General features: G+C 45.5%; 1 long non-coding RNA gene across 3 annotated transcripts in view; it reads right to left on the bottom strand.

The window, feature by feature from the left end:
• Positions 1-1,856: 1,856 nt before the first annotated feature.
• Positions 1,857-21,831, bottom strand: part of LOC122554358 (uncharacterized) — a 78,268-nt gene continuing 58,293 nt past the window's right edge. The window contains exons 3-4 of one of the 3 annotated variants that reach the window (XR_015758155.1): positions 21,406-21,461; positions 1,857-3,368 (exon numbers count right to left, since the gene is read on the bottom strand). This is a non-coding gene — a long non-coding RNA (uncharacterized LOC122554358). Of the gene's footprint in view, positions 3,369-21,389; positions 21,462-21,831 lie in introns of all 3 variants that reach the window. The other 2 variants (XR_006312974.2, XR_015758153.1) reach the window with 2 other exon arrangements.

The following is a 21,831-nucleotide window of genomic DNA, read 5'->3' on the forward strand; positions in this document are numbered from 1 at the left end:
TAAGAAGGGTGGTAAGGACAAGCCAGGGAACTAAAAATCAGTGAGCCTGACGTCAGTGGCGGGCAAGTTGTTGGCGGGAATCCTGAGGGGACAGGATGTACATATATTTGGAAAGGCAAGGACTGATTAGGGTTAGTCAACATGGCTTTGTGAGTGCGAAATCATGTCTCACAAACTTGATTGAGTTTTTTGAGGAAGTAACAAAGAGGATTGATGAGGGCAGAGCAGCAGATGTGATCTATATGGACTACAGTAAGGCGTTCAACAAGGTTCCCCATGGGCGACTGGTTAGCAAGGTTAGATCTCACGGAATACAGGGTGAATGAGCCATTTGGATACAGAACTGGCTCAAAGGTAGAAGAGAGAGAGATGTGGTAGAGGGTTGTTTTTCAGACTGGAGGCCTGTGACCAGTGGAGTGCCACAAGGATCAGTGCTGGGTCCACTTCTTTTCATCATTTATATGCATGATTTGGATGTGAGTGTAAGAGGTATCGTTAGTAAGTTTGCAGATGACACCAAAATTAGAGGTGTAGTGGACACTGAAAAAGATACCTCAGATTACAAGTGGATCTTGAACAGATGGGCCAATGGGCTGAGAAGTGGCAGATGGAGTTTAATTTAGATAAATGCGAGGTGCCGCATTTAGCGAAAGCAAATCTTAGCAGGACTTATACACTTAATGGTAAGGTCCTAGGGAGTGTTGCTGAATAAATAGACCTTGGAGTGCAGGTTCATTGCACCTTGAAAGTGGAGTCGCAGATAGATAGGATAGTGAAGAAGGCGTCTGGTGTGCTTTCCTTTATTGGTCAGAGTATTGAGTACAGGAGTTGGGAGGTCATGTTGCGGCTGTACAGGACATTGGTTAGGCCACTATTGGAATATTGCATGCAATTCTGGTCTCCTTCCTATTGGAAAGATGTTGTGAAATTTGAAAGGTTTCAGATAAGATTTACATTGATGCTGCCAGGGTTGGAGGATTTGAGATAGAGGGAGAGGCTGAACAGGCTGGGGCTGTTTTCCTTGGAGCGTCGGAGGCTGAGGGGTGACCTTATAGAGGTTTACAAAATTATGAGGGGCAAGGATAGGGTAAACAGACAAAGTCTTTTCCGTGGGGTCGGGGAGTCCAGAACTAGAGGGCATAGGATTGGAGTGAGTGGGGAAAGATATAAAAGAGACCTACGAGGCAACGTTTTCACACAGAGGGTGGTACGTATATGGAATGAGCTGCCAGAGGATGTGGTGGAGGCTCGTACAATTGCAACATTCAAAAGGCATCTGGATGGGTATATGAATAGGAAGGGTTTGGAGGGATATGGGCCAGGTGATGGCAGGTGGGACTAGATTGGGTTGGGATATCTGGTTGGCATGGACGGGTTGGATCAAAGGGTCTGTTTCCATCCTATACCTCTCTATGACTCTATGAGATGTAACATACATTTCTGTAGCACATTTGGAATAACCACTTAAGTTCCACTGGTGGTACCTTTGTCATCAATCATTGAAGGATCATTGTATAATCTGTAACACAGGGCCAGTGTTTTCCTGTATTTCACAAAATCATTTGGTTCATAGATATTGCTTTACTTTCTGCAGCGCATTATCTGTTACTAATTCTGTCTTCAACTCCTGTATGGACAAGATTCACAATTGTATGTGAAATTATTGCAGTCTACAAAGTCTTCAGTGTCACGAGTTTCTTCATTAATATTAACGCTGTCAGTGATAGTCCAGTTAACCATATCAGCCATTTCGTTGCATCAACCTAGAAAACAACCTACCTCAAAGTTATGACTTGAAGGTGCTGGTTTTGGACTGGGGTGAACAAAGATAAAAATTACACAACATCAGGTAATAGTCCAACAGGTTTATTTGGAAGCATTAGCTTTCAGAGCGCCACACCTTCATCAGGTGGTTGTGGAGGTTAAGATCATGCTCACAGAATTTATAGCCAAAGGAGTCCAGTGTCTTGGAGACGTGATGCAGTACACAATCTTAGATTAAAACATTCATCTTTTATAATGGGTTATGCTGGTTTCTTGTCTTTGATATATAAATCCCAGAACTTCTTTCAAATTACATTCTCAAGATTGCTCAGGTTTTTTAATATTACATGGGAAGTCTGTCTGTGTCCCAATGCTATGTCAGACTGACAAACCCTCTGAAGAAGGGCTAATGCCCGAAACGTCGATTCTCCTGTTCCCTAGATGCTGCCTGACCTGCTGCGCTTTTCCAGCAACACATTTCCATCTCTGATCTCCAGCATCTGCAGACCTCACTTTCTCCTCAAACCCTCTGTATAGTTTTACATGGATTTTTGACCACTTCAAAGTTGTATTGGTGAAGATGATCTAACCATTGTAGATTGTAGAGGTCAGTAACCAGATCCTGCCATGACCAACAATGGAGCACTTGATGGATATCAGAATGAACTGTCCACCATAAAGATATGCATATCAATGTTCACGAGAGTAATTTCCTACTCCTCAGCAAAATATTTGCATTTAGTTTCTGCCACCTCTTTGTACTTGGAAATTAATTGGTGATAAATGTCAGTAGTACCAAGGAACAATGTCAAGACTTTCACATGAGAAGAGTTCAGAAGCACATGAGTGATTTTGACATTGATGTAGGTGTACATGATCCAGTTTATTTCACTCTATGCATAAGAAGTCAGTCTCAATTGCTGTGGCTATGTATTTGTCCATGTTGAATCATTTGAGCTTGTGAAGTTGTGCTGTTAAAGTTGATTGAGCATCACTGAGAACTACTGATTGTGGGCGACTTTGTCCCTTCATGGTGAAAGGTGTCATTGAGTTTGTTGAGCATTACCTCAATATCCGACAAGACTGAAGAAATGATCTTCTGAAATACACTAGGTACTAAACTGAGTTTGTATGAAAATCTATCCACTGAAACATGCTTTCATTGTGACAAAATCTGAGAAATATTTGCTTTGCTCTGCCCATAGTAGTTGAAGATAGCTCCATCACAACATTAGCTTTGTGAATCGTGTGGAGTCATGAAACAATACCAATAGTTCTTAGCAGGAAGTGGACACTTGTCTGGAATGATTGCTTTGTTAAACACTTTAAGATCAATGGCTGGTCTAAGTTTACTGTTTGTGCATCGTGCAATATCAAGATTTGATATCCATGGTGATGAGTAAATTCATTTAATGTTGACATTTACTTCAAGTCTTTTCAGCTCTGTCACACTTTGCCTCGATGGCAACCAACTCAAATTTAGCAAAACTGGCTGAATTGACGAATAGTAGACAGGCAGGAGGCTGGGAGAACACAGCAAGTAGGCAGCATCGGGAGCTGCAGAAGTCAATGTTTCGGGTATAACCCTTCTTCAGGATGTATACCTGATGCATAAACATGAAAAGTATGAGAACACCCCTTAATCTCCTCAAATCCAATGTAGAAATGTAATTGAACACATTAATGTGTGCTTCCGTGTGGTCTACATGTTTGAAGACAAGTTTAACAAAACATTTATTCCTCTAAGGCATCTGCCTTTGACTATATAAAATTAGAATCCTTACAGTGTGGAAACAGGCCCTTCAGCCCAACAAATCCACACTGACCCTCTGAAGAGTAACCCACCCAAACCCATTCCCCTAACTAATGCAACTAACCTACAGGTCCCTGAACACGATGGGCAATTTAGCATGACTAATTCACCTACCCTGCACACCTTTGGACTGCAGGAGGAAACTGAAGCACCCTGAGAAAGCCCATGCAGACACGGGGAGAATGTGCAAACTCCACACAGACAGTCACCCGCATTTGGAATTAAACCTGGGTCCCTGGTGCTGTGAGGCAGCAGTGCTAACCACCGAGTCACCATGATGCCCCATTGTACATGGATCTGTCACCTTTCTGGGCTTATCATTTTGTACAAAACAGTCCAAAATTAGAATGCTCAAATTGACGTAAGTCTGAAGAGTATTAATCATAGGAGTGAGAGAAGGTTGCGAAAAATACCAGTGGTAGAATTTGTCATTCAATATACAGACGAACGTCAATTATCCAAATATTGATTATCTGAATTTCGGATTATCTGAAGAAGATTTCAAGGTCCCGCAAAAACTTTACATCAAAGAGGTAAGTGTGTTTGATTTATGATGTGAAAATGCTGGCAAAAACAAAGAAACACAAGCAGCTCAACCAGCAACAACTCGATATTTTTTAGGTAAGGGTTGTTATACAGCCCTTTGCAACAGTAAGTGTTTTACATTACTGTACAGGTATTCCCGTCACTTTACTGGGCTGTTCACTTAAAAAAAGGCCAAGAACTTATGCAAGAGGCAGTGCTTCCATCTTTCTATCGTGAGACTAAGTTCCTGGAAACTGACAAATGCTGTTGCAATCATAGAAGCTGTTCAGGACCTTGTTTAATGCTGTCTTCACCACTCATTGCCAAATGGTAACTACTGCTGCATTTTTGAAAAGTTTTCTCGTGCTGTCATTGCTTTATTTTGTTCATTATGTGAAATCTGTATCCTCTTGCACTCAATGCATTAAAATTATAGATTTAAATAAATTCTCCAGTAGAGCACAGAATTAGATCAGCATGGCTTCCCTTGTTTAAGGTAAAATCGATTATCTGAATAATCAATTATCCAAATAAAATAGTGCCGGCCCATCTCGTTTGGATAATCGAGGTTCCTCTGTAGATCTCAATTCTGCAACACTTGAAGTAAACTGATGGTTTGCTGGCCATGGTGGCATACACATACTGTATTCCATTCTTGGAAACAGATTCCCCAAAGTGCTGAACTGATAACGTCCTTTTCTTCAATGACTGAAGTGTCTTTCTGAAGTGATTTCACTTGCAGCATGAGTTATACTTTTTCTCTCCAGCTGCACATGTCTCAGGAATTGATAGGTTGCTTCACAGTTTGGGCATATTTTGAGGGTATCTCACTGTAATGTGTTGTCTAGAATCTCTGGCAGAATGTATATTGTGCAATCATCACTCATACCTTTGGCATCAAGTATTTTTCAAGAGCACATATCAGATGTGGATCAGCCTTGTAACTTACTTGAATATTTGCTAGCCTTCTGTTCTGAGACAATTAATGGGTATCATCTACTTGTGGGTCACTGCCACAATTGGACTATTCATTCCCTTAGTGAGCAAAAAGGTCCTGAACCCTATTGATCCCATGGTATCAGTTGACCTCTCAGTAAGGAAAGGAATGGTGCTGGACATGGTAAATTCAAACCATCTCACATCTTGTCAGTAATTATTGTATTTTGTGCCTGGACATATGTAGATATATCACATCAGCTTATCTGTCTAATTATGAACTTTCTTTAGTGCTATTTTGAAATGTCTGCTTTCAGGTTCATAGTCAGATTTCAAGGTTCAGGATCTACTTATTCACACTGGGGAAGGATAGTCCAAAATTAGGAGCCAACAGGCACACATAATCAATCACTAAACATTTAATGAATTGAATACTACACTGACAGGCCCAGAGGGAAACTCAGTTTGTCAATTTAATTCAGACAAAACCAATTGATTCCAATTATACCTGAGCCATTGGAATTGAATGATGGTGCAGAGATTAATGGTAAATGCTATTAGCGGCCTCAATGATCCAGCCTTGAGTGAAAATAAAGCCCAGGTTCTCACTGCTATCTAGTGGCCACAATTCAAACCATGCGTACACTACAATAGTGAGTACAAGTGTCCTGTAACATGGAGTGAATTGTATAGATGTTATTAAGGGGAAGATTGATGAGGGTTAAAGAAATGGGGATGACAATGATAGATTTTAATGAAGAAAGATGGAGGGAAGATCAATTGTGCATAACCATTTGCAGGAACTGATTGGGCCCAACAATCTGTTTCTATGTCATATATCCACTGTAATTTGATGTAAACAATAGTGGTTACACTTTAAAAGTACAAAATGAATTTAAAAGTGTTTTGGTGTTTGCTGAGATTATGAAAGGCTGCGATCGTGAAACATATACATTAACACTTCATTTACTTTTGTATGCTGGTAGGGTTCAGAACAGTTCAAAGATATAAGCTAAACATGACCAATTATTCTCTAAACAAAAAAATCAAAGAACTGCAGATGCTGAAAATCAGAAGTACAAACAGAAATTGCTGAAGAAACTCAGCAGATCAGTGGCACCACCTTTGCATCTTTTGAGAGAAAGCAGAGTTAACATTTCTGGCTCAATGAGGCTGAGGGGTGACCTTATAAAGGTTTATAAAATCATGAGGGGCATGGATAGGATAAATAGACCAAGTCTTTTCCCTGTGGCGAGGGAGTCCAGAACTAGAGGGCATAGGTTTAGGATGAGAGGGGAAAGATATATAGGAGACCTAAGGAGCAACTTTTTCACGCAGAGGGTGGTACATGTATGGCATGTGGGTATATGAATAAGAAAAGTTTGGAGGGATATGGGCCGTGTGCTGGCAGGTGGGACTAGATTGAATTGGGATATCTTGTCGGCATGGATGGGTTGGACCGAAGGGTCTGTTTCTGTGCTGTACATCTCTATGACTCTTTGACCCTTCTTCAGAATCCATTATTATTCTTTTGGATGTGTAATGTTTGGGTTTAGATACAATTTATGGCACTTTATTTAGGTTTGAAAGCTGAATTTTGTAACAAAATTAATTTACATAGTTTTAAAACTAAAGGCAATAACCTGCCTATATTTGGGTATAAATATTGCAGCCAGATGGCAGTTCAAAACTATTAATTTAAATTCAAGTTGCCTTATCATTACATTAGGTAAAAACAATGACTGCAGATGCTGGAAACCAGCTTCTGGATTAGTGGTGCTGGAAGAGCACAGCAGTTCAGGCAGCATCCGAGGTGCAGTAAAATCGATGTTTCGGGCAAAAGCCCCTCATCAGGAATAAAGGCAGAGAGGCTGAAGCGTGGTGGGATAAGCTAGAGGAGAGTGGGGTGGGGAGAAAATAGCAGAGTACAATAAATGAGTGGGGGAGGGGATGAAGGTAATAGGTCAGGGAGGAGGGTGGAGTGGATAGGTGGAAAAGAAGATAGGCATGGGGACAGTGCTGAGCTGGAAGTTTGGAACGAGGGTGAGGTGGGGGAAGGGGAGGCGAGGAAGCTGTTGAAGTCTACATTGATGCCCTGGGGTTGAAGTGTTCTGAGGCGGAAGATGAGGCGTTCTTCCTCCAGGCGTCTGTGGTGAGGGAGCGGCGGTGAAGAAGGCCCAGGACCTCCTCGACAGAGTGGGAGGGGCAGTTGAAATGTTGGGCCACAGGGTGGTGTGGTTGATTGGTGCGGGTGTTCCAGAGATGTTTCCTAATGCGCTCTGCTAGGAGACGTCCAGTCTCCCCAATGGAGAGGAGACCGCATCGGGAGCAATGAATACAATAAATGATATTGGTGGATATGCAGGTAAAACTTTGATGGATATGGAAGGCTCCTTTAGGGCCTTGGATGGAGGTGAGGGAGGATGTGTGGGCACAGGTTTTGCAATTCCTGCGGTGGCAGGGGAAGGTGCCAGGATGGAGGTTGGGTTGTCGGGGGGGCGTGGACCTGACCAGGTTGTCACAGAGGGAACGGTCTTTGCGTAAGGCGGAAAGGGGTGGGGAGGGAAATATATCCCTGGTGGTGGGGTCTTTTTGTAAGTGGCAGAAATGTCGGCGGATGATTTGGTGGAAGTTGAGCACCAGGGCTGTTCTGTCCTTGTTACGGTTGGAGGGGTGGGGTCTGAGAGCGGAGGTGCGGGATGTGGACGAGATGCATCTTTAACCACGTGGGAAGGGAAATTGTGGTCTCTAAAGAAGGAGGCCATCTGGTGTGTTCTGTGGTGGAACTGGTCCTCCTGGGAGCAGATATGGCGGAGGCGGAGGAATTGGGAATACGGGATAGCATTTTTGCAAGAGGTAGGGTGGGAAGAGGTGTAATCCAGGTAGCTGTGGGAGTCGGTGGGTTTGTAATCCAGAATCTGGTTTCCATCATCTGCAGTCATTGTTTTTACCTCGTTGATTTTAACCCTACAACGAATCCTCTTGCAAGGATGCCTGCCTTGAAGAAGTTTTCCTCCTCTCTCTACAAGAATCTCCCACTGCAACTCCCAGGTCATTTCCTCTGCCCTGAAGCTCTTCAACCATGTCGTGAAACAAACGCGCTACTACAGCCACATTTGCTTCCTCAGTGCCTGCCTCCATAACAAACTCATTCCACACAGACTCCAGACCACCTTTAAACTAGCAGAGTTCGGACCTGAACAGGACAAACAGTACAGACTACAGATTCAAAAACACCAGCAACGGTCCACTTTCAAGATCCTCCGCTCCACGCCTCCAGCAATGCGCCGGCATCTAACCTCTCTACAGTCAGCCCTGCCTCAGCTGAGGGCCACACTGTCTCAGAATTGCAAAGAACCCACTCTGCACTACATCCTCAGGAGAATTCATACTCTTAGCAAACAGTATTTCAACTCCATCTCAAACATCAAAAACTGTAAGTACAACAAACTTTTATCTACCCACCTCCACAACCAGCGCTCCTCAAACATTCCAGAAGATTCCCGCGGCCTCTGGAACTGCTCGGACACCATTAGCCATGCAGCTGCCACCCCCACGCTGATTGATGATGTCACTTCCACCCCCATCATGGCCACTCCCACAGCCACTTCCGCCCCTCACAATTCCTCATGCATCACAAGTGATATCACTTCCGCCCCTCACATCATCGCTGATGTCACACGCTCAGTGAATTCCGCCACCCCTACTGCCGTGTCTGCCACCACTTCCGCCCCCACCAACGCCAGGCACCTGCATTCTGCTGACACGCCCCCCCACAGATCCCACTGTCACCATTCACAAGGCCCCCAGCCCTGCTCCTGACTCCACCCCCATTCCCCCCACCATCACACCCACTCCAGTTACCGGCTCCGCCCCCACTCCCAGTTCCACACCCACACCAGATCCCACTCCTAGCCCTGCCGAGTTTTCACGATCGCTCCACACCTCCCCCTCACTGAGGATGAATAATCAGTCCTCAGCAAAGGACTTACCTTCATCCCCCTCTGTCCACGCATCAATGAATTTAATACACGCCGTGACGTCAAACACTTCTTCCGTCGCCTCCGCCTCCGAGCTTACTTTCACAATCATGATCCCCGCCCACCTTCCGAGGGCCCCTTCGCCCACCTCCAACGCACTGCATCCACCTGACACCCTGCGCTGGCCTATTACCTGCCCTCAACCTCTTCATTTCCAACTGCCGCTGGGACATTAACCACCTCAACCTCTCTACCCCCCTCCCCCACTCCAACCTCTCACCCTCACAATGAGCAGTGTTCCAATCCCTCTGCTTCAATCCCAACCTCACCATCAAGCCAGCAAATAAAGGGGGTGTAGTGGTAGCCTGGTGCACTGACCTCTACACTGCTGAAGACGAACGCTAACTCGAGGACACTTCTTCCTGCTGCCCCCTCGACCATGACCCTACCCTCCATCACCAAACCATCATCTCCCAGACCATACAGAACCTCATCACCTCAGGAGATCTCCCACCCAAAGCTTCCAACCTCATAGTCCCGGAACCCCGCACTGCCCGGTTCTACCTCCTTCCCAAGATCCACAAGCCTGACCACACCGGCCGACCCATTGTCTCAGCATGCTCCTGCCCCACGGAACTCATTTCTACCTACCTCCACACTGTCCTATCTCCCCAGTCCAGAAACTCCCCACATACGTTCGAGACACCACCCACCCCTCCACCACCTCCAAGACTTCCGTTTCCCTGGCCCCCAACGCCTCATCTTCACCATGGATATCCAATCCCTCTACACCTCCATCCGCCATGACCAGGGCCTCGAGGCCCTCCGTTTTTTCCTCTCCCGACGTCTCCAACAGTACCCTTCCACCAACACTCTCATTCGTTTGGCTGAACTGGTCCTCACCCTTAACAATTTCTCCTTCGAATCCTCCCTCTTCCTCCAGGCCAAAGGGATAGCCATGGGCACCTGTATGGGCCCCAGCTATGCCTGTCTCTTTGTTGGCTACGTAGAACAGTCCATCTTCTGTAATTACACCGGCACCACTCCCCACCTCTTCCTCCGCTACATTGATGACTGCATTGGTGCCACCTCGTGCTCCCGCGAGGAGGTTGAGCAATTCATCAACTTCACCAACACATTCCACCCTGACCTTAAATTTACCTGGACCATCTCTGACACCTCCCTCCCCTTCCTGGACCTCTCCATCTCCATTAATAACGACCGACTTGACACTGACATTTTTTACAAACCCACCAGCTCCCACAGCTACCTGGATTACACCTCTTCCCACCCTACCTCTTGCAAAAATGCCATCCCGTATTCCCAATTCCTCCGCCTCCGCCTCCGCCGGATCTGCTCCCAGGAGGACCAGTTCCACCACAGAACACACCAGATGGCCTCCTTCTTTAGAGACCGCAATTTCCCTTCTCACGTGGTTAAAAATGCCCTCCAATGCATCTCGTCCACATCCCACACCTCCGCCCTCAGACCCCACCCCTCCTACCGTAAGAAGGACAGAACACCCCTGCTGCTCACCTTCCACCCTACCAACCTTCGCATAAGCCAAATCATCCGCCGACATTTCCGCCACCTCCAAAAAGACCCCACCACCAGAGATATATTTCCCTCCCCACCCCTTTCTACCTTACGCAAAGACCGTTCCCTCCGTGACTACCTGGTCAGGTCTACGCCCCCCTACAAGCCATCCTGGCACCTTCCCCTGCCACCGCAGGAATTGCAAAACCTGCGCCCACACATCCTCCTTCACCTCCATCCAAGGCCCTAAAGGAGCCTTCCACATCCATCAAAGTTTTACCTGCATATCCACCAATATCATTTATTGTATCCGTTGCTCCTGATGCAGTCTCCTCTACATTGGGGAGACTGGACACCTCCTAGCAGAGCGTTTTAGGGAACATCTCCGGGACACCCGCACCAATCAACCACACCGCCCTGTGGCCCAAATTTCAACTGCCCCTCCCACTCTGCCGAGGACATGGAGGTCCTGGGCCTCCTTCACCGTCGCTCCCTCACCACCAGACGCCTGGAGGAAGAACGCCTCATCTTCCGCCTTGGAACACTTCAACCCCAGGGCATCAATGTGGATTTCAACAGTTTCCTCGTTTCCCCTTCCCCCACCTCACCCTCGTTCCAAATTTCCAGCTCAGCATTGTCCCCATGACTTGTCCTACCTGCCTATCTTCTTTTCCACCTATCCACTCCACCCTCCTCCCTGACCTATCACCTTCATCCCCTCCCCCACTCACCTATTGTACTCTATGCTACTTTCTCCCCACCCCCACCCTTCTCTAGCTTATCTCTCCACGCTTCAGGCTCTCTGCCTTTATTCCTGATGAGGGGCTTTTGCCCAAAACGTCGATTTTTACTGCACCTCGGATGCTACCTGAACTGCTGTGCTCTTCTAGCACCACGAATCCATTATCATTACATTACCCTGGCTAGTTCCAGTTCATATGTATTAATTACACCAGGGAATCAGGCCATTCTGCCCAACAAACTTTGATAAGGTGATCAATTTACAGAATTAGCTGTCACTAATTTATAGAATTCGTGACAGCACAATGGAGCTAATCAGCCCAATGATTCTATGCCAGATTCCCACTGAGAAAGTCAGTGAGTCTCACTCCAATGCATGATCCCGATAATCCGAAAGTTTTAGTTATTTCAAATACCCATCCAATTTCCTTTTGAAATCATTGACTGCTGCTGTTACCACCACCGTAGTTGGCAGCAAATTTCAGGTCTTTACCACAACTGCATTAAAAAGTGTTCCTCCTCACAGATCCGCTCTACTCCTAGCTGTAAAAGCTGAGTCCCTTTTTCCTTGTTCCGCTAGCAGCTTTTCCTTGTCCAACTACCTAAATCCATAATAACTTTATACATCTCTATATAATCTCCACTCAATTTACTTTACTTGCACATCCTTTGCAACCTAACTTTGTAACCAAGAACCCCACACCCCCGCCATCCCTTTTCTGCACTGTCTCAAGGACCTTTACACCCCTTTTCAAGTGCAGTTTGTGGGTTTAACCTCCACCCTTATAAACCCTGGTCAACACATCCCTTCAGACCCATTTTCTTTTTTCACCAACCCAATCTAAAATCTTGATGTCGGTTCCTTCTCAATCACAAAATCCAAGAAGCGAATTCCACAGTCTCTCAAATCTCTCTGCAGGAAGAGAGATTTCCTTCCCTATATTCCAAATGTCGAATATTTAATCATGTCTGTGGTCAGTTCTTCAAACTTTCTCATCACTGCGCTTTAATGGTGGTCTTGTATTCACCCTGTCCCAAGTTTTCATAATCTTACAAATTCTATTACATGAGCCCATAATCTGCACTGTTGTGATGAAATAATTTGCATTTTTTCACTTTTAAAAATCTATACTGACACTAAATTTCTTTGTACCTTCCCTAAAGCCTCTCATACTGCAAACGCTAACTGACCTGAACAGCAGTTCTCAACACTACAATACTGCATAAATTCACTTACTGTTGGGGCTAAACATTCTGGTTTTTAGCTAAGTCTAAATTACAGTGAGTTCTTTTTTGGAGGGGTTTTCACTGCAAGACCTGGACAGCTTTCTCCCCATGTCATATCAAACCTGCCTCATTAATTACGCAGCCCACCCCTGAATCCAGCCCCATCTTACCTCATGGTGTTCCCAGAGCAACTTGCCCCTCGGTGGATATCAGCTTCACTTGTGTTTCCAAGATGTTTAAAACGTCCCTGTGTAGCCAGACGAGCATGGGTTTTCTGAAGCCACCCTTGCTCAGTCAAGGAGGTTTGCAAAGGTATTGGAGAAAAGGAAGATAGCAACATGATTCTCCAAAAGGGTCCTGGTTAAGGAGCTGATGCAAAGGAGAGGAAATTTTTTTTTTAGATTAGATTCCCTACAGTGTGGAAACAGGCCCTTCGGCCCAACAAGTCCACACTGACCTTCCGAAGAGTAACCCACCCAGACTCATTTCCCTACATTTACCCCTGACTAATGCACCTCACACTATGGGCAATTTAGCATGGTCAATCCACCTAACCTGCACATCTTTCAACTGTGGGAGGAAACTGGAGCACCCAGAGGAAACCCACGCAGACACGGGGAGAATGTGCAAACTCCACACAGACAGTCACCCAAGGCTGGAATTGAACCCGGGTCCCTGGCGCTGTGAGGCAGCAGTGCTAACCACTGGGCCACCATCTTGGAGGACCAGCAGAGGAGGCTGGTCTGAAGTCAGCACGTGGGGCAGAGGAATGGCCAACAGTACTGAGAGAAGGTCAGTAGTGTTCTCTGCTCCATGGGGTAAATGCCACGCTCCTTTCTGTGCCCTCACACTCACCTGTTATTGCACTCACCTCCCACCAAGTTTAGAGCTCTGCCCTCTCGTTGCCTCCAACATCTTCACTGTCTCTCTCCCACCCACACTCCCACTCCACAGCATTAGTAAGATTGCCTCCTGCACCCTTCACTAGCTGAGATCATAACACCTCAGTGGGAATCTTAACTTTACAAGGTTTGGGAGCTCAATCCCATGAGCACCTCAATTCAACAGCACTGCAGATGGCCAAAGAAGAAAAAAAAGCAAAGTCTGCAGGCACCCAGAGAACTGCCGGACACAAGACGCTCTCTCAGCCCCAGGTAGCAGAGGCTCCTGCTAAGTTGGCAATCAGGGCCTCCGTTTACATGCACAGGGAGCCAGGTTGAAAATAGCAGCAGGAGTAGGCTGCTAAGTAGCCCTTTGAGCCTTCTCCGCCATTCAATATGATCAGGGCTGATCACCTAAATCAATATGATCAGGGCTGATCACCTACTCCTGCTTTCTCCTGAGAACCTTTGATCCCTTTAACCCTAAGAACTATATCTAGCTCTTTCTTGAAATCATTCAGTATTTTGACCTCAACTGCTTTCTGTGGCAGACTCCCCACTCCCCAGGTTCTCCTCATCTCAGTCCTAAATGGCCTATCCCATATCCTTAAACTGTCACTCCTGGTTCTGGACCTTTTGGTCATCAGGAACCTACTTCCTGTGTTTACGTTGTCCAGTCCTTTTAGATTTTTATAGGCTTCTATGAGATTCCTCCTCATTCTTCTAAACTCCAATAAATATAGTCCAAACCAATCCAATCGCTCTTCATAGGGCAGTCCTCCTATCCCAGGAATCAGTCTGGTATATCTTTGTTGCATTCCTTCCTCAGATAAGGAAAACTTTAAACTGTACTCCAGGTGTGGTCTCACTGAAGCTCTGTACAATTGCAGCAAGACATTCCTGCTTCTGTACTCAAACCAGATGGAAGCCAACATACAATCTGCCTTCTTCACTGCCTGCTTACTTTCACTGACGAGTGTACGAGAACACTAGGTCTTGTTGCTCCTCCCACTTTCCCACATTATCGCCATTCAGATAATAATCTGCCTTCATCTTATTGCTACCAATATGGAAACCTCACATTTAACCACATTAAACTGCAGCTGCCAAGCCTTTACCCACTCACTCAATTTGTCCAAATCACCCTGAAGCATCTCTGTCCCCTCCTACAGCACAGTCTCCCACTCAGTTTTCGTGTCATCTGCAAACCTGCAGATGTTTTTCCCTCTTATGCCTATTGTAGCTTTCTATGCTCCCTGCAAGCTTACACTCATACTCCACATACTCCCTCTAAATTAGTCTTTGTTCCCGAGCAACAGGAGTAGCAGACAGCTTTGTGGATGCAGTGGCCTATATTGCCCAGAAGCTGCAGCATGGTAATGGATTTTGCGATCATCTGACTGCCTCCATGGATAGGTTGGTGTCATGTGGAGAACCAAGCCCAGCTCACTCAAGATCTGTTGAACTGATGCACACTGGCTGCTCCCGCCATTAGTCTTCAGGACTAAATCCAATGTGACAACAGTAGAGGGCACTGGAAGTGCTCCTGGTGGCCCTTCCTCACAAAGAGATATGGAGATTCGAGGAGACATCCAGCTAAAGGATGAACCACACATTGCCCCCTCAGTGGTCTCCACTCAGGCTACTCCTGAGGTGTCCATGCCTTCCACCTCCAAGCTACTCCCCTCCAATTCTTGGAGGCTCTCACTGAGGGCAGGGTACTTACAGCTGGCTAGAAGAGAATCAGCATATCTGGCCTCTCCAGACACAAGTGTCGTTGAGACCAAAAACAGAAATTGCTGAAGAAACTCAGTTGGTCTGGCAGCATCTGTGGAGAGAAAGTAGAGTTAGCTCCATTCTGAAGAAGGGTCACTGGACCTGAAATGTGAACTCTGCCTTCTCTCCATGGATGCTGGCTGACTTGCTGAGATTCTCAACGATTGTTTAAGGTTTCTAACATTTCCAATACTTTTTGTACAAGTGCCTCTGAGGTTGCCCTGTCAAACCTCCAGAGCCATTGGGCTCCCTTCACCTTCACTGCAGAACTAGGGAGTACACTAAGACATAGTGGCAGGAAAAGGAAGAAGAAATCATTTTGAGTGAACTTTTGTGGCATGGGTGACAATGCACAGTACATTATTTGACTCTTTCTTTTGGTAAAGAGCTCTGTTTTGACCTCATATCTGGTTGTATGTCTTTCTGTATAGCTCCGAATGTCATTGTTCCAACATAAAACATAACTTCGTTACCACACATGATGTCTGTGGTAAGAGTCTGCTACAGCATCTGGAAACAAGAGGAACAAGGCATACTGAGGGCTATAGGAGCTGCTCAACTTTGGCCCTCATCCTACAACATTCCTATTCTTTCCCAGCTTCTGTGTCCAAAATTGTTAGTGTGAATGAGTTGGCCATCAATATTTGGGGCAGAGAGCTGAACAGTAAATAGGGCAATGCATTCAGATGACCAGGGATTAGGGAGCAGGCGAAAGTGAGGACTGCAGATGCTGGAGACCAGAGTCAAGATTAGAGTGGTGCTGGAAAAGCACAGCAGGTCAGGCAGCATCCGAGGAGCAGGAAAATTGATGTTTTGGGCAGGAGCCCTTCATCAGGGATTAAGGAACAGACAGTGCACTGATCTGAATAAAATGCTCACAAAAGTCTTAACATTGGAAGATCTCGCAGCCCACTCCTTCACAGGTCAAAACACTAAGCCCATCCTTTCGGAGTCTGGTCACAGCCATTTCTTTCTCCATTTTGCATTTTTGATTTCCAGCGCAATGGAAGGCAGCAATGTGCACTCCTTCACTAGTTGCTGCCAGCTTCCAGCTCCATGTGTCAGTGAAACGTCAAATATTCCGATCCCCTTCCTGATAGCCCTTCCCCTTAACCCCACAAGCTTTGCACCACTCTCGGTCACCCTACATGAGTCTGCATTTGGCCACTTTTCCCCATAGCCCCTGACATATGAGGTGACACCTTCCACCAGTGCACTCCCGACTGTGAATAAACACCCTTCCTCTGTGACCCAATTCTCAGGCATGTTTTAATGTATCCACTTTCAAAATATTGTCACCTCCCTTCATAATTGACATCCATCCATCCATAGACTGCAAAGATACAAACCCTCTGACCAAGAAAACCCTAACCGGATGCCAGACAGTTGAGAATCACCTCGATTGACATAACCATTCCTGGCCTCCTCCACTGCCCTGGACTTACTGTATCAGAACATCCAACTGATGGGTACCTTCAAGGACTTTAGTGAGGTTACTCCCCTCAGACTTTGAGACCTGGCTACTTGCTTGCTGTGAGTGCACTGTGCCTGCCACATTAGCTGCTGGCACATGGTGCAAGTGTGAGATTGACATAGCACACGGTTGCAAGCTGTGATGACATGGATTCGACAAGAATGTGGTTGGTGCTAAATGAGCAATTACTAAAAGAACAAGTGAGCAGCCCTGAGATATAGGAGGGGCCAGTCTGTGAGCGGAGTGTCTGTCCATATGTGCAAACTGTACTAACTGCAGCCATTCACTGTCAGATGGTGATGCACCCTATAATGCAAGTCTCTGCTTCCGAAGCAGCTTGCCAGTGCCATGTTGGCTGTGAGGGGTTAACAAATGCATGATGCCAATGTCTGTAGTTGAGGGATGCATATAGCTGGTGCCCATGGATTATACCCTGAGATACTGGTTAGTTCTAAGCAACTTGGAGGTCCTTGGAGCAAGTGGTGAGCTGAATTCACCAAAAACCTGCTCTGAGTTCTATGTTGAGTTTTCTTAATATCCAGCTACTTTGCACTTCTGTTAAGATAGTAAGCTGTTTATACATCCATACCCCAGAAGGATGGTCTTCAGGTCCTCAGCTTCTTCCTCTTCAACAGACTCTACCAATACCCTCCTCTGCCTCGTCAAACTCGTCTTCATCCTTAGTAACTTTTCCTTTAACTCCTTCCATTTCCACCAAATCTAGGGGGTGGCCATGGACACTCGAGTGGACCCCAGCTACGCCTGCCTCTTTGTCGACTACTTCAAACATTCCCTCTTCAGTACCTACACAGGCACTGTGTCCCAACTCTTCCACCATCACATCAATGACTGCATTGGTCCTGCACCTGGGCTGAACTGGAGCAGTTCATTGATTTTGTCCACAATTTCCACCCCGCCTTCAAATTCACTTGGTCCATCTCGGATACCTCCCTCTCCTTTCTTGACTTCTCTATTTCCATCTCCGGCTACAGTCTCCAGACAGACGTTTACTATAACCCACAGACTCTCACAACTACCTGGACTACACCTCCTCCCGGGCGAAAGTGAGGACTGCAGAGATGTTGGAGATTAGACCGAGAGTGTGGCGCTGGAAAGGCCCACCCGAAACGTCGACTCTCCTGCTCCTCGGATGCTGCCTGACCTGCTGTGCTTTTCCAGCACCACATTCTCGACTCTACACCTCCTCCCACCTAGTTTCCTGCAGAAATTCCATCCTGTGCTCCCAATTCTTCTGCCTTTGCCACATTTGCTTAGACAAGGAGACATTCCACTCCCAAGCATTCCGGATGTCCATCTATTTTGAACAACATGCTTTTCCTATCTCTGTCATCCAGACAGCCCTCCATCACATTGCCTCCATTCCCCATTCCACTGCTCTAGCCTCTCCCCCAAATGCAATAAAGACAGGGTCCTCCTTGTCCTCACCTACCACCCCACCGTCTTCGCATTCAAAGCATCATCCTTAAACACTTCCACCAACTCTAACTAGACCCCACCACCTGGAACACCTTCTCCTCCCCACCTCTGTCTGCCTTCCGCAAGGACCATTCCCTTCGCCAATCCTTTGTTTGCACTCTCTCCCAACCAACACCCCCGAACACCCAGGTAACTTCCCCTGCAACCGGAAAAGATGCAAAACCTGACAGCACATTCACATCCCCCACCTCTATCCAGGGCCCCAAACAGTCCCTCCAGGTGAGACAGAGGTTCACCTGCCTCTCCTCCAACTTCATTTATTATCCGGTGCTCCCAATGTAATCTTCTGTACATCAGGGACACCAAACGTAAACTTAGGGAACGGTTTGCCGAGCATCTCAGCTGGGCACATATGGGCTGACCTGACCTTCCAGTCACCGCCCATTTTATTTCCCATTCCCACTCCCTTTCCGACATGACCATCCTTGGCCTCCTCCATTGCCACAATGAATCATACTGCAAATTGGAGGAACCACACCTCATCTTCTGTCTGGGCAGCCTACAGCCCAGAGGACTCAACATTGAGTTCTCCAATTTCAAATAACCTTCCTTCCCATTCCTCGATTATCTTTCCAGCCCCTCCCCCTCCTCTCCATTCCTCTGACCAACGCTTCCTTCTAGCCACCAACCAGATTCATTCCTCCCATCCGCCACCCAGGTCGTACCCTCTACCTGTGATCATCTATCCCCAATTCACCACCCTGCCCCCACCAACTCCTTTATCTGCAGTTCTCCCCACACCCAACCCCAGTCCTGAAGAAGGGTTAGACCCAAAACGTTGACTTCTCCACCTCCTGATGCTGCCTGGTTTGCTGTGTTCTTCCAGCCTCCTGCTTATCTACCTTGAATATTAATGAGGAGCATTGGGCCATTAACAAGGTATTTAAAAAGCAACAATTCTCCCTTGATTGGCAACTCACCATTGCCTAGTGAGATACACCACTTGGCAAAATCATAAAAGGTGAAAAAAAGTTCTCCAAATGTTGAAATCTGTCTCACCAGATTTCTTGTCTGATTTTACCACAAATCTTGCATAGCCCATGACACTCAGACCCCATAAGATTTTGACCTTGACTTTTATATCTTGTAGCCTTTGATAAAACCAATAACCACGTTAACTTTCACTTAATCCTTATAAACCCTCGCTGCCTTTAGTGTGCTGTGGACATAAACTCACAAATCTTTCTGCTCTCCAACACCTTTGAATCTATTTCCATTCAGAGCACAATTGCTGCTCTTTGGTTTTAATCAAAATACATCATCTCACATTGACTAACTTTTGACCCCATCCTAACAGCTAAAAGCTATGTTCAATCTTCCTATTGGAAAGATGTTATGGAACTTGAAAGGGTTCAGAAAAGATTTACAAGGATGTTGCCAGGGTTAGAGGATTTGAGCTATAGGGAGAGGCTGAACAGGCTGGGGCTGAGGGGTGACCTTATAGAGGTTTACAAAATTATGAGGGGCATGGATAGGATAAATAGACAAAGTCTTTTCCCTGGGGTGGGGGAGTACAGAACTAGAGGGCATAGGTTTAGGGTGAGAGGGGAAAGATATAAAAGAAACCTACGGGGCAACTTTTTCACGCAGAGGGTGATACGTGTATGGGCTGAGCTGCCAGAGAAGTGGTGAAGCCTAGTACAATTACAACATTTAAAAGGCATTTGGGGTACATGATGATACTGGGTAGATGGGTATGTGAATAGGAAGGGTTTGGAGAGATATGGGCCTGGTGCTGGCAGGTGGGATGCGATTGGATTGGGATATCCGGTCGGCATGGACGTGTTGGACCGAAGGATCTGTTTCCATGCATCTCTATGACTCGATACATTTCTCTCATCTACTATATCTGTTTCCTCTTCAAAGAATTTGATTATATATGCAAACTTCAATTCTCCTCTGTATTGATGGTAGTTTACTGCAATTAGAAATCGTTAAAAAAAAGCATTACTATATTATTACAAGATAAAAATAAAAATAAAGTCATTCAAATATTTCGCAGTTGATTTCCTCAAATTTAGGTTTCAGATTAAAATATTCAGGATTTCAGGACTTTGGTCTTTGTATACTTTTACAAGTATTCAAAAAAGCACTGCATATTTTGCACGCATTCATGAAATTTAACACAAATTAACACTCCAACCTCAGCCATTTCCCTTGGATAAGGTCAGACATTTTTTTTAAACTGAATTCTATTAGGTTCTAAAAACCTGGCTTGAATTATGAGGAAATTGCATTCCAAGTGCATCTCAGTGGTGGTAAGGCCTTTGTCAACAAAATTAACCTTGTTTGTTGATAGCAGCCTCACAATGACTGGATACTTCTAATGAGTGATCAGTTCAAATTCAAGTAATTTTCCTCTTTCACCCTTACTAATGGATAGCTCTATTGGCACACCGAGACCACTCACAATTGTGATGGAGGATATTATGCAGAGCAGTTGTAGCCTGTAGAAGTGTTTTATGTCTCCTTTGTAGACATTTCTGCGGTCATAAGGAGTGTGCATTCCATCTAACTGCCAGACACAGCTCACCACTTTTATGACTTGCAGGGCTGTTTAAAATATTTTTGATTAGTTTTTTCTTTCCTGGTCTTGTCTACTGTCAGTCACCTGACATCCAGGACATGATTGGAAGGCCTCAATATTGGTCCTTATTTAAGTTAGAACCATGAGTTGCATACACATACTGGCACTCCAGAGAATTTGCTAGTGAAAACACTGAATTTTGCACCCCAGCATCATCAACAGCTTTCAGATAGTTCATTGGAGGAATAATGCAAACAAGGGGGCTGACTGGGAAAGAGCAAAGGGGAATCAAAATGGACAAGACCACAAGAGAGGGGATTGGGGTGTTTGAAATGGGAAGAAAATGGAAACCGATGCTTACTGAAACCTCAAAATGTGGGCAACCAGGAAATTGAGGCAAGATAAGCAATGTGCTCATTACAGGAAGTTAGCAATTAGCAGGAAGTCTAGCTTTAAGGCCAACCACCTGATGGCAACATAACTTTGCAAAGGAAACCTCAAATGCATATTGTGCTCCTTTCTTAACTATCTAACAACAATAACTAACAACTATAAAATCTTTAAAGTAGTGAAATTTCTCAAGGTACTTCACAGGAGCAGAATATGACATTGAGCTATTAAAGCTTGATCATAAACATGTAAACCAATAATAACAAAGGGGCATGCTCAACCATTCACAAATTATTCTGCAAAAGAAAATTGTTGTTCTAACAATTATATGGAAGTACCAATCTGACAGACCATCCATGTCTCAGTACAGAGGCCACTTCCACCTCGTAAACTCCTGCAAATAAACACAAAGACATTGATAAAAGCAATTGCAGAAAGAACAAATTTTTGAAACCATTTCAAGATGTCTAAATATTCTAGACCCAGAAAAAAAATTAAAAATAGAGTAGATGCCACTTAGGTGCTACTCAGAGGGAAGGAGTAGGAGGAATATGCCATCCTTCACTGATCTGGCCAATATGGGACTCCAGACCCACAGCAATATGGTTAAATCTTAACTGGCCAATCAGGCAAGAAATGTTGGTCTAGCTGGTGAACAATCTGAAGAAAAGTCCAGAATGAGATTTTTTTTCTCAGCAAATTGTGAACTTTTGGAATTCTCTACCCCAGGGGCTATAGAAGCTCATTTTTTGAATATGTTTAAG

The sequence above is a fragment of the Chiloscyllium plagiosum genome, unplaced genomic scaffold (genome assembly GCF_037043375.1).
Source record: "Chiloscyllium plagiosum isolate Xiang-an unplaced genomic scaffold, Cpla_swu_hap1 HiC_scaffold_9, whole genome shotgun sequence".
Lineage (NCBI taxonomy): Eukaryota > Metazoa > Chordata > Chondrichthyes > Orectolobiformes > Hemiscylliidae > Chiloscyllium > Chiloscyllium plagiosum.